Source organism: Pseudopipra pipra, chromosome Z (genome assembly GCF_036250125.1).
Source record: "Pseudopipra pipra isolate bDixPip1 chromosome Z, bDixPip1.hap1, whole genome shotgun sequence".
In the NCBI taxonomy this organism is placed as follows: Eukaryota; Metazoa; Chordata; class Aves; order Passeriformes; family Pipridae; genus Pseudopipra; species Pseudopipra pipra.
This window is the reverse complement of record NC_087581.1, coordinates 10,781,884-10,795,174: the sequence shown is the minus strand read 5'-3', so window position 1 is coordinate 10,795,174 and position 13,291 is coordinate 10,781,884. Positions and strand designations below refer to the sequence as shown.

The following is a 13,291-nucleotide window of genomic DNA, read 5'->3' as shown; positions in this document are numbered from 1 at the left end:
GCTGCCAGCTCTCTCACATAGACCACCCACTCTTCACAATGACGTCAAGGAAGTCCCCAAGTTTGCATTATTCAATGGCAAGGAAGCCTTTGCTATCTTTGACTACACAGCTGGTGAGCAAAGGGATGGGAATCTTTGGACTGAACTGCATCCCTTGACTCTGATTTGTTTTCTCTTCTCGACAGAGCCCCCCATAACAAAGAAATCTTCTATTTCGTATACTTGCAATGGGAAAAAAATGCTCCAATTGATGACAGGTGTTTTAGCTTCCAGCTGATTTCAAAGTGCGTCACACCACTAGAAAAAAAAACAGCTGAAAAATTCATGGAACTTTAAAAAGCCTTTCACGAGTCGTGCTGTGTGATCACTAGGAATGTGCTTTACTCAGCTGAGCTCAGTGCAGGGCTGCATGCTTCATCTCTTACCTTTTTACCCTGCTGCTCTTTCCCAGGGTCGCTGTAGTGCCCCAATCTTTGTCCCTGCAAATTGATTCACAAGAGCACAGAATCACAGAATAGGTTGGGTCAGAAGGGACCTACAGGGTCATCTAGTCCAGCCCCCTGCAATGAACATCTTCAACTGTATCAGCTTACTCAGAACCCTGACCTTGAATGTTACCATCTGTGACATCTAATGGCAGGAGAGGTTACTCGCAATTCTAATTTCCTTCTTTGTACTCTGCATCCTCTGCCGTCTGCTCTTGGACTCTTCCTGATGTTTTTATGTTGCAAAACTCTTTGAGACAGGATGTTTCCCTTTTCATTTGTTAAGGATCTAGTGTAGAGTAATGATAAACAGGAATCTGAGGCTACGATGAATATCGAGTTGCTGTATTTTCCTGGCATTGTGGAATGTGTCAGTTACTCAGGTGTGTAGGACTAATGCAAACAAGGAGGAGATAGACTCCCAATAGCCAAATATCAGCTAATACTTAACAATGAGAATGATACTAAAACTACTAAGTTTTTATGATTTTGTATGCAGATGTCCCCCTATTTTCACGTAAGACCTGTAAATTCAGATTAAAAGACTTCTGAAAAGAAAACTGTTTTGAATATTCGTGTAGAGGAAAAATGAATGGTGTAAAGAGTTTGATTTCCATCTATTAAGCCACAGTGAAAGACTGTGGTTGCATCAAAATTTGCCTTCATTCAAACTGGTAAGCACTTAAACGTGTGCTTTCGCCTTTGCCTTCCTCCCCAGCTCAAATATGGAAGACATGGGAGGCCCAGTGATCAGGGATGGATCATGCTGCCCTAAAAAACCCTTCTGTGCAAAGCAAAAGGCAGGTAAGGAGTGTTACCTTAGCACATGCACCTGACAGCTGAACCAGTCTGTCATCTGATACCAGAGGCTTCCCCCCTCTGCATGGAGAACTGCATGGAGAACTGTTTGCTAAACCCCACATTCTGTCAGCTACCACATCTCAGCTGAGGCATGTGCCTGTGTAGTCACAGCTGGGAGGAGTAAGTTCACTCACTAGGCTGTAAGTCAGGGGCTCAAGACCAAGTTCAACATGCAAGGTGTTTAGTATCTGCAATGGGGATGGCTGATGAAATTTTCTGAATGAACCAGGCAAGCCTTACTCCCCTCTAATGGTAAGAACGATTTTAGGGAAAATATATCTTTGCCTGATATCACGTTTCAGCCTTCTGTTCAGAAAATTCCTTTCTGTTTAGAGAAGATTCCCTTTGTGTTTAGAGACCTGCCTGGTCATTGTATACTCCTGTTTAGTGGCACCAATGGCTGCAGATTAGATCTGCTGAACGCTGAGCAGTTAGTGCTCAGTGCAAAAGGCATAGCACAAGAATAAAAAAATGGCAAATTTTACCTTAAAATCTGTTGAAATATTGGGATAGAGTTGTGGGGAAAGAACAGTTGGGGACCTAAGATAAGGCTTATGTCCTCAGAATACCTCAGAATTAGGTGGTTTGTTTGAAGGAATATGATAAAGCACAATAATTCCGCTGACTGATGTGCACTGACATCCCTCTTTTGAATGCTTTTTATGAAAATTGAATTGTAAAAGCTTAATTTATAGAGTTCACCTTTAGGAACATAACACATTTTGAGTAACTTGCTTCAGATGACAGAAATTTTATGAGGCACTAGAGAGCAGAATGGAAGAACCATGATTTACCTTTTATGGTCCACCCATTAACACATGCTTTATCTTCCTGGACCAAACAGGAAGAATTATTGAAGCCTGTTACATTAATTAGGCATACATTTGAAAAAAAATGCTTCTAAGCCTATTACATGGATATAATCCACCTCAAAATCTCTTTTACAGCTTTTGTGCAATAAAAATTTGCTGGTACAAGTAATATGGCTTATAAGGGGAAGTCAAATTTACATGTGTACCTTGGACAGATCTAAGTTTTATATGCATAATTGCATGAGGAAACATGATTTACATATATAGGTTTTGTTTACAAATAGGTGTGTACAAATTTTGAGCATCCTATTGAAAGTGTGAAGTTTCAGTTTAAATGTCACTGCCTGAAGGAATACTGAGAAAACCAAAAGCTACAGTTAAATAAATGGGCAGTGAAATTTAAGTCTGGCAATCCTGAAACAAGTATCTTTACTAATTTTGGTTTCAAATGGGAAGTGTATACAGAAAAGAAGTGTGGAGAAATAGGGTCAGTGGTAAAACAGAACCCTATTGGTCTGGATTAATTTCACTTAACTTTAAGTGCTTATTTGAGTCGCCTGCTAAGACACCTTTTCCCTCAGTCTGTTTTCTAATCAGTGGAGAGAAAGGCACCATAAATTAGTCAGCCATCTTTAAGCCAAAATCATCCTTGGAAATCATCTACCTGTGTCTTAAATATAGGCAGTATCTAGAGCAAATGAGCTGCTTACTTAGGCACCTTATGGATAACCCAAAAGTCAGAGGAATGAACCCAAATCTAAATGGATGTCTTAACAAACCTGGACAAGAAGTTTGCTTTTCCTTTCCTGAGCTTAAAAAGTAAATAGAAAGCACCAAATAAGTTTGATTGCCATCTTCTAAAAATCTTTCATCTTCTCTTGAAACCCATTGTTCAGTTCTGCAGGAATCATTATGCAGTTTTACATATTGCTTCCAGTCTGTGGTGACAAAAGCGAGCATGATGCTAGATATTGCCTTTCTACTCTGATTTCTAGTAAAATACCTGCTAATTAAAAAAAGGTCTGAAAAAGAGCCAAGAGAGAGAAAATTCTGAAAAATGCCATAAGTATATTTCTATACTCTTTGTGAAAGTTATTTCAACTTCTGGTGAAACTCAGATGTTTCCATTAATTTTAAGTTCTTTGTTCTCAAAAAAAAAAAAAATCCCATCTTTCAAGGAATCTCTGTTTTGGAGTTATTCTATTTTATGAATAAAATATGTGGAAGGAGATCCAACACGGACATTTTGGAACTGATTTATTTCCACTGGATTGAGTTAAAAATCAGATATGACATATATCATATGCTTCTTCCAAAGAATTAGCAATTCCTTCCAAACTCAGAACTAAGGCAATTATTGTGCCTCACCTAGAAAACAGAAAGAAATATTTCTGAATCCTAGCTGAACAGGACTTTGCATCAGTTGAAACAATAGATGAACTTGTCCATTGAGTTACTTTCAAGCAACGATTTCTCTTCATAAAGTTCAGCAGCTGCATTTCAAATCTTGCCTTGTTTCAGTCCTCAGGCCTTCATGGCTGCAGTAGCAGCACTCTCATTTTTGATAAGCAATAGCAAGGTCTTTTCCTTGTGCTTACCTCTCAGCTAGGTAAATGCAGCATAGAGCACATTAACTGGAAGTTGTTTAGCAGTTATTACTGACATATCCACAGGGAATATTTTGGTCTAACAGCCTTGATCCAGATTGCCTAATTTCTTATGTGCTCTGATCAGCATGCAAAAGTTTATTTGTTGATTAGAAGCTGAAGTGTGGGAGCTGGGAGACCTAGCTGGAAAGAATTTCTCAGGCCCTGTCCTAGGCCCTTTAGGCTTCTTCCTCTTAGCCCTTCATGTTTCTGACAGGACCACAGAGAGCAGTGGCCCAGGGTGTACAAGGGTACAGTCCAGTGTTTGTACCAGTTGCTCTTTCAGAACAGAACCTGTTTCCCAGTCAAAGGAATTCCATGTCCAATGAATAGGCAGCAAGGCTGCCCTTTGGCTTCAACAAAAAAGTAAAAGGATCTCAAGAAACTGGAACTTAAATTTCCATTTTAAGAACCATGTCAGTGATTGCCATAGCAAAGGAAGGACACGCTTGATGTAGTAGGATGGCCCTTTCACAACTCCTGTTTTCGCATGGAACTGGCCTCAGCTGCTACAAAATGGGGACAAAATTACATTCCTTTTTGTTTTGGAATTCAAAAACTCACAAAGATATCCTTTTGCTCCAAAACATGTTACTGGTTCATTTCTCCTTGAGTCATCTCTTGCATCTGTGCCGGTTAAGGATAAATTGATGGTGTTCTGATTTGGTTGAAATCACATTTAGACTGCCAGAGGCTGTAGCAAACAAAATGGATCAGGTTTGTATTTCACTTATCCCCAGGCAACCCTAGTGGGTTCAGCAGGTTCACAGGGAGGTGATTGAGAACCAGATTCAATCTGTGTCTTTTTTACAGGGTTATGTGCAATCTGTCACACATGCTTCTCTATTTTCAGACAGTTACTCTTTGTATTACACTTCTGCATTGCATTCATTTCAGCTTAGCCACAAACACCAGCTGAGAAGGAGAGTTCTCTAAAAAGTTTGTTTCTCGCTCTCTCCAGATATGATCTATACCATGCTCAGGCTGAATGTTTGTTCGGATATGCCCTACTTGTCTCTGAGAAGTATGAACAAGTTGCTTATTCACGTACTCATGAAACTGGTTAAGAGAAAAGCCTGTAAACCAGATATCCTATGTTGCATTTAATAATTCTTCAAAAGGTATACTTGTCTTTCTTTTCCAGCAATTGCTTTGTTGCTCTAACAGGGGGAGTTTATCAGCTTAGTTTTCCAAAGACATTAATTTGCGCTGTACAAGTTGGAGAGATATTTTCTTAACCTTAAATAGGAGGAGAGCATAAGTCAGAAGACTCAGAACCTCAGATGACAAAAATAGATTAATTTGATAAGAGTGATTTATAATAGCCAAGGATCTGGCACATTATCAGAGCAGGCAGCGTAGCACGATCTGATGCAAAGGATTGTTAGGTAACATACAAAGCAAGGAAACTTCAGTTACTCATCTCTGAGGAGCTGGCATGCAGTTTCTTCTAAATCAAACAATCCCTATCACTGGGCTGAAAAACTGAGGCTTGACCTTGAGGGCAAGGCTGACAGTCTTGTTTGTTGAAATGTACCCTTAATTTTGAAAATGTCCTCCCCTTATATGATGGATTTGATTCTTCACTGGAAAATCTTCTGCCAGAAAGATTGCTCAGGATTCCATGGGAGTTCATCTGAAACACATCCAAGATGGAGCTCAGAGTTTGTGCACACATACAGTATATGAAGCTGTGCTGCCTGGAGTGAACTTAAAAGGGAAAATGAGCAGGCATCTTTTATCCTGAAGGTGACTGTGCCAAAGCCTTCCTGTACCATTTTCTGTGTGTGAAGACAGGAGTTTTAGATGGCTTAGGGAAACATGCTGCTTGTAGAAGTGGTACATAGCAAAAGTATATTTGAAAGAGTTCTAAGACAAAATATTCTTCTAAAAGCAGTTTGAGGTGGTCAGCATTGCCATTTATAATCTAACAGAGACGAGCAGGCAGAGTGAACTGCTGTGAGATCTAAATCCAAATCCAAACCTTCTCATCTTCCAGGGAGGACATGGCATTTTCACAGGATTTTCAGAGGATTTCACAGGATATTCTGAGTTGGAAGGGACCCACAAGGATCATCGATTCCAACTTTTAAGTGAATGGCCCATATGAGGATCAAACATGCGACCTTAGTGTTATTAGCACTGTGCTATTACCAACAGAGCTAGTATCTTATTTCCACAAATAAATTGCTGGGAATAAATCGCCCTTTAATCTGCACAAATTAATCTTGACAAAACAAACATAAATAACATTAGGATGTTTCCACTTGTTTATTTTGCATCTTTCTATAACTCTGATCCAGACAAAAATAATTTCCGATGTTCCATAATATCAAGTGCTATAGGTTTCGATTTTTGCAGCTATCAGTGTTGCAAATGCATGGAGAACATCCTGAAAGTAGCCAGTTTATTCAGATATTTTCAATATTTGGCATAAGATATGCTTCAATAAAACAATACCATTATGAAACTACAGTTGCAATTAATAGATAATAAGTAAAGGGCTGAATATTACCTACTTTCAAAGTTGCCTTTGCAGATCCTCTTTCTAGGCAAGACACACCTTTCTCCTACTCCATTGCATTCTTTATTTTAAACTGATGTTTCTTGAATTCCATCACCTGACCCTGATACAAACGAGGATTTACACTGCTGGTAACTCAGCGTGTGGAAATCAGTGGAGGTTCTTCATTGCAACTGCGTGCAAATTTTCCTAAATGTGTATTCTGATATAGCAGAAATCACTCCAGAAGCAGATGCTCATCCTTACTTGTGATTGTTACCTACAGAAGCTCTTGTCATCTCCTGTTTTAGGAGATGTGTCTTTGGCAAAATTATACTTTCAATGAGAAACAGTGACCAAACTTTTACTTGCTCCAATTCTCCTTCTTGATAGACAGTGTTGATTTCTGAGAGATTGTGTTTGTTTAAGGAGTACTTAGTTAGGTATTGTGCTAAATCTATAGGAAGATTTAGATGGTTAAAGCAGGGCTTTAGGTGACAGGATTTAGATGCCTAAATGGTAAACTACAAAATCCTAGTTTACTACAACTTGGGGAGGATTGTGAAGTCTGTAGGCAGTTCAAACTTTTAGAAGAAATTTCTAGCAGTATCTTTGTCCTCCTAGGCATGGCACTTGTGGATAGCTTCCGCTAAACTTACGACAACAACCTCCTGGGATCTGCCAGCGAGGCGTTCTTCAACCTCCCAGCTGGAAGATCAGTCCGAGGGCGTTCTGAAGGTGAGCCCATCAAGACTGGTCCCATCCAAAATCTATCAGAAGCAGCTACATTTTTTCAAAACATAGGTGAGGGGGATGTTTCCTCATCCCATTTACACCTGAAGTTTATGGATGGACAGCTTGGTATGTGAGAGACCTATTGACAACCCTCAGTCTGATGGCCTAGACTCAAACCCTCTTCTTCCCAGTTTATGGGGAAAAAAACCCTATCCCTAAAGTATAGACTACCAGCCACGGACTACCCAGGGTGCAGCTGGGTAGTCTGAAGTGGCTATTAGCAGGGGTGAGAAGCTGGGTGTCAGACCAGTATTCTGTGTTATGCTGTGCACGTGCTTTCTAGGCCAAACACCAGTTTTCCTCAGAAAGGCAAGGAAAAACTTTGCCTTTCCTTTGGACTTATAAGTATCTTTTTCTCAGCATAAATTCTTCCACTGTCCCCTAGACAAATGACTCCCAAATACAGGTAGCGTCCAAGTAAACGCTAAATATTTTCTGGAATACTAATTCTGCATGTGGCCATTCTAGTGCAAACTCCTTTTGCTCAATGTCCTGTTGTAAATTTCCAAATTTGCACCTGATTTGGGACTGATTTGTTTACGTTTCCCTCAGGGTCCCTCCAAGGTTTAGTGAGACACTCCAGCGAAGAGTCAGGGATATTTTGCAGCATTGTGTTCAATGCAGTTGCATAAAACAACTCGATTGTCTTTGACATTTAGGCAATAAATCTCCAAAAATAATAGTAATAATAATAATAATAATAATAAAACCCAGAATTATATCGATTATAAATTGAGAGTCATGTCCCAGAAGAAAATTTTGATTAGTGACTTTATCCAATAATTGTCACCTATCTGATCTGACCTTTTTTAAACTAGATATTCCAAAGCAAAGGAGATGTTGTCCAAAAACATATAATGAAAACTGGTGTATATACACAGATTTAAAATTAAATTTTGTAATAAAAATACAGATGTTAATAACATTAATAAATACCAAGGTAGTTCTTATAAGTTTTGATAAACAGGAGCAAAATATTATCTAGTTCTTGTTTTGCATTCTATAAGAATTATTGTATTTTCAGGTGTAATCTTTTCCATACAAGAAGTCTATAGTCCTTAGAAAAATGTCCAAGAGAAGTGGCCTTCAGTAGGAGTTATACTCAGTATAATAAAAACATACAGAACATAGAGAAGAGGTAATAATGAACCCATAGACAAACTTCAGCATGCTAGAGATTTAAATATTTTACAACAACAGTACACTAGGGGGACAAGTTTTACTCTTTCTTCAGTCCTGGACATATGTCGTAGTCACAGAAGACAGTGCAGCTCCAGGGAATAAGTACTTTTGGCACTGCTAGTAGCAGATCCTGCTCTTAGCAGGTCAAAAATCATTATTCTTACTCCTCTAAAATCAGAAAGTAACTAATACCTAGAAGTTTTTTGGTCTACAATTTTACTTTCTTCCCTTCAGCTCACACAGGTGTTTCTTCGGCGCAGAACTGCAATTGTTAAATATGAATGTGGCAAGAAAGAAGAAATGAATGCTCATAATGTAGAAATTGATAACTTCAGATATCATCAATCAGAACAGACTGAATACTTTTCTGCTAATGTAAATCTGCAGCATTTTCACTGCATAAAATGAACTTGCTTCAGGACAAGTGCTATCCAGCTCCTAGCTTATTTTATATGGTACAACTAGAAAAACTGAGTTTCATACCACAGAGTATGTTTAAATTCTGGTTTAATAGGAAACTTGATTAGTTTGTTAAATATACTCCACTTATTTCTTTGAAGAGGTTAATAGAATTGAGTAACAAAGTGAAATTAATGTTTTCTTATTTAGGTGATTTGTGTTTAGCAAAGAATTGGTAAGAATAAAGGGAGGAACTCCTGATTTCTCTGGTGCTGCCTCTTGTCTCTTTCAAAAAATCACAGAATGTTTCACCTTAATTTCCCCCCATGCTTTTGTTTAGTCTTTGCTGTGCTGGCAGCCCCAAAGGGCAGTGTATGCTCAGGACACTCTCGAGGGGCTGTAATGCGTGGGTGAGTCTTTCAAGAATTCATCACCTGAATGTTCCTGTTTAAATGTAAACATAACTAATACGAAACTGGAACTGAATTTTTTCACTGAGCTGTCATTCTTCAATAGGGTGTGTAACGTTGTGGATACATCTCTTCTTAAGTATGATGGGTTCAAAAATTTACTTCCATTTTAAATATCCTTTTGTCTCATTATAAAGTTCTAGAGAAAGAAAGGTTGTATGAAAAGGTAATGATTGCCTAGTATTCCACTTTTATCAGATTGTGTTCTTTATAGAATATTTCTCCAGAGCATCTCACCTGCACAGTTGCTGAAAATATTCCATGATGCTATCTCAAAAAACTTTAGGAATCCAGGGCTATTTGAGTTAAGAACTTCTTACTACAGCCTAACCTAAACTTTCCCTTCCTTAGTTCCAGGCCATTGTTCCAATGCGATTGTAAATATTTTCCTTCCTTCACTTAAGATAAACTTTTAAAGAAAACATCAAGCAAACAGAAAAAAAAATAAATTAATCTTCTCTTCTTCTTTATAAGCACTGAAATACCAAGTGTAGTTCAAATGTGTGTGGCTTTTAATATTTACGCAAGAGAGCAGTCCATAAATGGAGAATAATCAAACAAGTCATTATAAAAGCTGCTAGCCTGAGCTACTGAAAAATTCCCAGGGACAAAAGTCTCTTCTGATCAGAGGTTTTCAAATGAAAGTGCGCACTGCACATACTAGTAGTGCGTGGAGAGATGGTTCTTCTCTATATGTGGCCTCAACTCTGACATTTACATCTAGCCACCAAATTAATATAAATGCAGTACAGTTCAACTGCTGTAAAACATTTTGTTTGGTACTTTCTGATATTTTCATTAAGGAAAGAGAAAAATTAAAATATCAGTACTGCACATACTAAGTAAAATAATAGGAAACATCAGTAAAAATATAAATAGAGGATCATCAATGATCTGGTGTTTAGTGAGACCCTGTGAGCCTTTTCAGTCTGGTTCAAAAGAGTTACATGATGACAACAACTGTCAGGCAGTATACAAATAAGAAATCAGAGTTAGAAGAGAGGATATTAAATCAAATATAGACTAAAAATTAGCCTTTGGAAAAAACAAAAGCAACAAACCCATCACCACCAACAACTAATGTGGCAACTGGTTACAGAAAGAGTAGTGGATTCAGAGTGGATTCTTAGTTCCTGGAATTTTTCAAGTCAAGTAATTTCCACTGAAATGGAAATTAATTCATGAGACCCTCTGCAACTTAACCTAAACTATTCCTGTTTTGAAGAGGGGGTTGCACAAGATGACCTCCTGAGGTTTCTTCCAGCCTTAGAACATAAATTACTCCACAATTCTATGGTTTCTGCTTTCTCGGAGATCTGATTAGATAACCCTTTTTGTCCCTAAGGTAGGTTTCTACTTGTTTGCAGTATAATGTAGAGATAGCAGCAGCACTGCAGCTGCAGGGAGCACAGCTCAGCAGAGCTAATTTATCTAGACTTCAGTGTACCTTGTCCTTCTGTAACCCAAGGCAGATCTGATTTGCAGTATTCCAGAACCAAGGTGTGCATGTGTGCCACTGGAATCCAGATGCTTTACTTGTTTGATGTTAGCCTTTGGTTTTGATATTTGTTTGCGAATAACAAACTACAACCCATTCAAAGTCAAGTTAGCACTGGCATAGAATTGGGTAAAGGAGATATCTTTACGGTTTTAGTTCCCATTAGAAGGGGAGGAATAAAACAGGGCACAGTACCAACATACTGTTACCAACACAGGGAAAGATATTTTCCCTGCCCCCGGAGGAGAAGTCAAAGAGTTTGTTATAATTAGGATGTGAAAGGGCTATAATAAATCATAGGAGTCTAGAGGAACTGCATTCAAAGCCATGTATAAATACCGAAAAGAGTTGCTCAGTGAGGTATTTCTGGTCCTCCTAACATCCACGTGCAGCACTAGTGGTTTGTTTTGATAATGTTTACTCAGTTACCAGCTCTGTTGATTTCTGTTACCAGCATTCTGTTGATTTCTGTAGCTGATATAGCTAAAGGTGAGGGAGGAGGAGGACTTAAGAATGAATGCAATACTCTTGTTGATTATGTGTGGGAATCTGTATGGGACTATGCAGAATAAAGGCAGCCTTCAAGGCACGGGACCATGGGGAAGAAAGCCAAGCACAGATTCACTGTTGGAGAAGGGGGGACGGAGAAACACAAGCTAAAGAAGATAAAAGAGAATTGTTGTCTTTTTTATTTTCCCATATTGTTGTATTGTTTATAACTTTTCTTTTTGTTAAACTCTAACTTTAGTATTCTTGTGTGGTTACTACACTGCATTTTGATACTGTATTAATATAAGTTTTGCATAACAAATATCCATATTCAGCAAATATTTATCTATCTGTTTGATGGATGACGGATCTCAGTGTTTTTCCTTTGAAATTTTCTCTTCTTAAACCCATAAAAATTATCATCAGTGAGTAAATCTGAACCAAACAGAGCAGACAAAGAACTCCACCTTCCAATTAAGTATGTTAGCTCATGTAGCCCAAATACTAAGAGGGCACAGACATTAAAACATTTACTCTGTTGATTCTACTTGGCCAAAAAGTCTGCTCTTTCTAGATGTGAAAAATCAGTCTGCTAAAAGAAGTAAAAACAAGTGAGGAAAACTAAACATTTAGCACCAGAAATAATTCTCTCTTAGAAGAGAACAAGGACCTAAATACCTGTTACAGTGTCTCAGACTGTTGGATGTTTCTGGGTCTTGGCCTCAGCTCCACACCTGGACAGCAGCACGGCAAGGGAAGCAAGTTAAATATCCATTTCACTTGGAACACTTGTCATGCATTTTAAAATACAAGAAAAATATTTGGAATCACTCTGTACATGTCTCACAAATATTTTTTAAATTTACGTCATTGCACTGGAAAACCAGCAGATATTTACTGACCCACTGAGTACGTGTATCAAATGGAACCTGAATGTTGACTGAGGAGAAAGATGGGACCAACAGGAAGAAGAGCAAGGAAGCGGGTTCCCAAAGTGTTGCAGTGAGGTTAAACTGCTTTTCTTTTGCCTGTTTCGTTGCTGTTGTTGTTTGTGCTGCAGTAGCAACCTCTGAAAAGCACTAACATGAACTGAGATTTCTGCAAGAAATCTAGGAAGCTGTTTTATATAATGTGTTTTCTATTTTTGAGAAAAGTTACACATGTCCAGGTTGTTAAGAGAGGTCCCTGTACATGGTTTGTTTGAAGAAAATCGATAAAAATTGATTCTTATGGAGAAGGGCAATAATAAAATTATCAAAGTTAAGCCAGAAAGATAGCATCTTTTGTACTTATGTGGTAAAGAGTAGTGCTAATGGGAGAAAACAGAAGGAAAAGGTAGGAACACCATGTTTCTGTGAGCCTAAGGATGGACAACAACCTATCCTTATCAGTTATCCGGGCTGACTGAAGTGTAAGGGCTCCAGAAGCTGTTCCTGCAGTTCACATGGGGCAAACCAGCTGAAAGACAGAAAAAGCTTTAAGCAGGACTCCATTACAGAGTTCCATAGAAAAGACAGCAAGAGTTTTGCTCTGTAGCAGGGAGAAAGTGATCTTAACAAGAAGAAAGGAACAGCTGCACGAGCACGAAGTCAAAAGACACAATGCAGAAAGTCTAACCAATGGTCTGTGCATAAGTTTCCCTTTTTCTAGGATGGGACATTACTATTGCTCTCCCTCCCAAGAGTGCTTGTAGATAAATAATCATAGTAATGCACTATTTGGAGGTTCTAAAAACAGAAATTTGATAAGAACAAACGATATGTCAGAGAAGGACTGAATTTCCAAATTCAGAATTAATTAAAATCTCCTAGTAAACACATTAATCAAGATCTTAATGTTATGGAAGAATCTGTGATTACATACTAAAACTGGGTCCTTTGAGGAGAACACAAACATTTGTCTAGTGGAAAGGACAACATACAGGGTACACTGTGTACTTGCTTTTAAGTGCAGTCACCCTGTATCTCGAGTACAAAAAGCATGTGGGAATGCACATGCTTCTTCAGCACACAAGCTATAACCCGCAATCTCAACACAAGTGGCATCAAGATATTTTTTTTTCTCTCTGTTGGCACAAATGCAGTTTTGCCCTCACCTCTTCGCACCTCTTTTCTGTTCATTACATTTACACAGCTGGATCTTGCTGGACAC

General features: G+C 38.4%; 1 long non-coding RNA gene across 1 annotated transcript in view; it reads left to right on the top strand.

Moving 5' to 3' along the window:
* The first annotated feature begins 11,948 nt into the window (after nt 1-11,948).
* The window catches only part of LOC135406852 (uncharacterized), a 57,670-nt gene continuing 56,327 nt past the window's right edge, over nt 11,949-13,291 (top strand). Inside the window, exon 1 of the long non-coding RNA XR_010426527.1 lies at nt 11,949-12,142. This is a non-coding gene — a long non-coding RNA (uncharacterized LOC135406852). The remainder of the gene's footprint in view (nt 12,143-13,291) is intronic.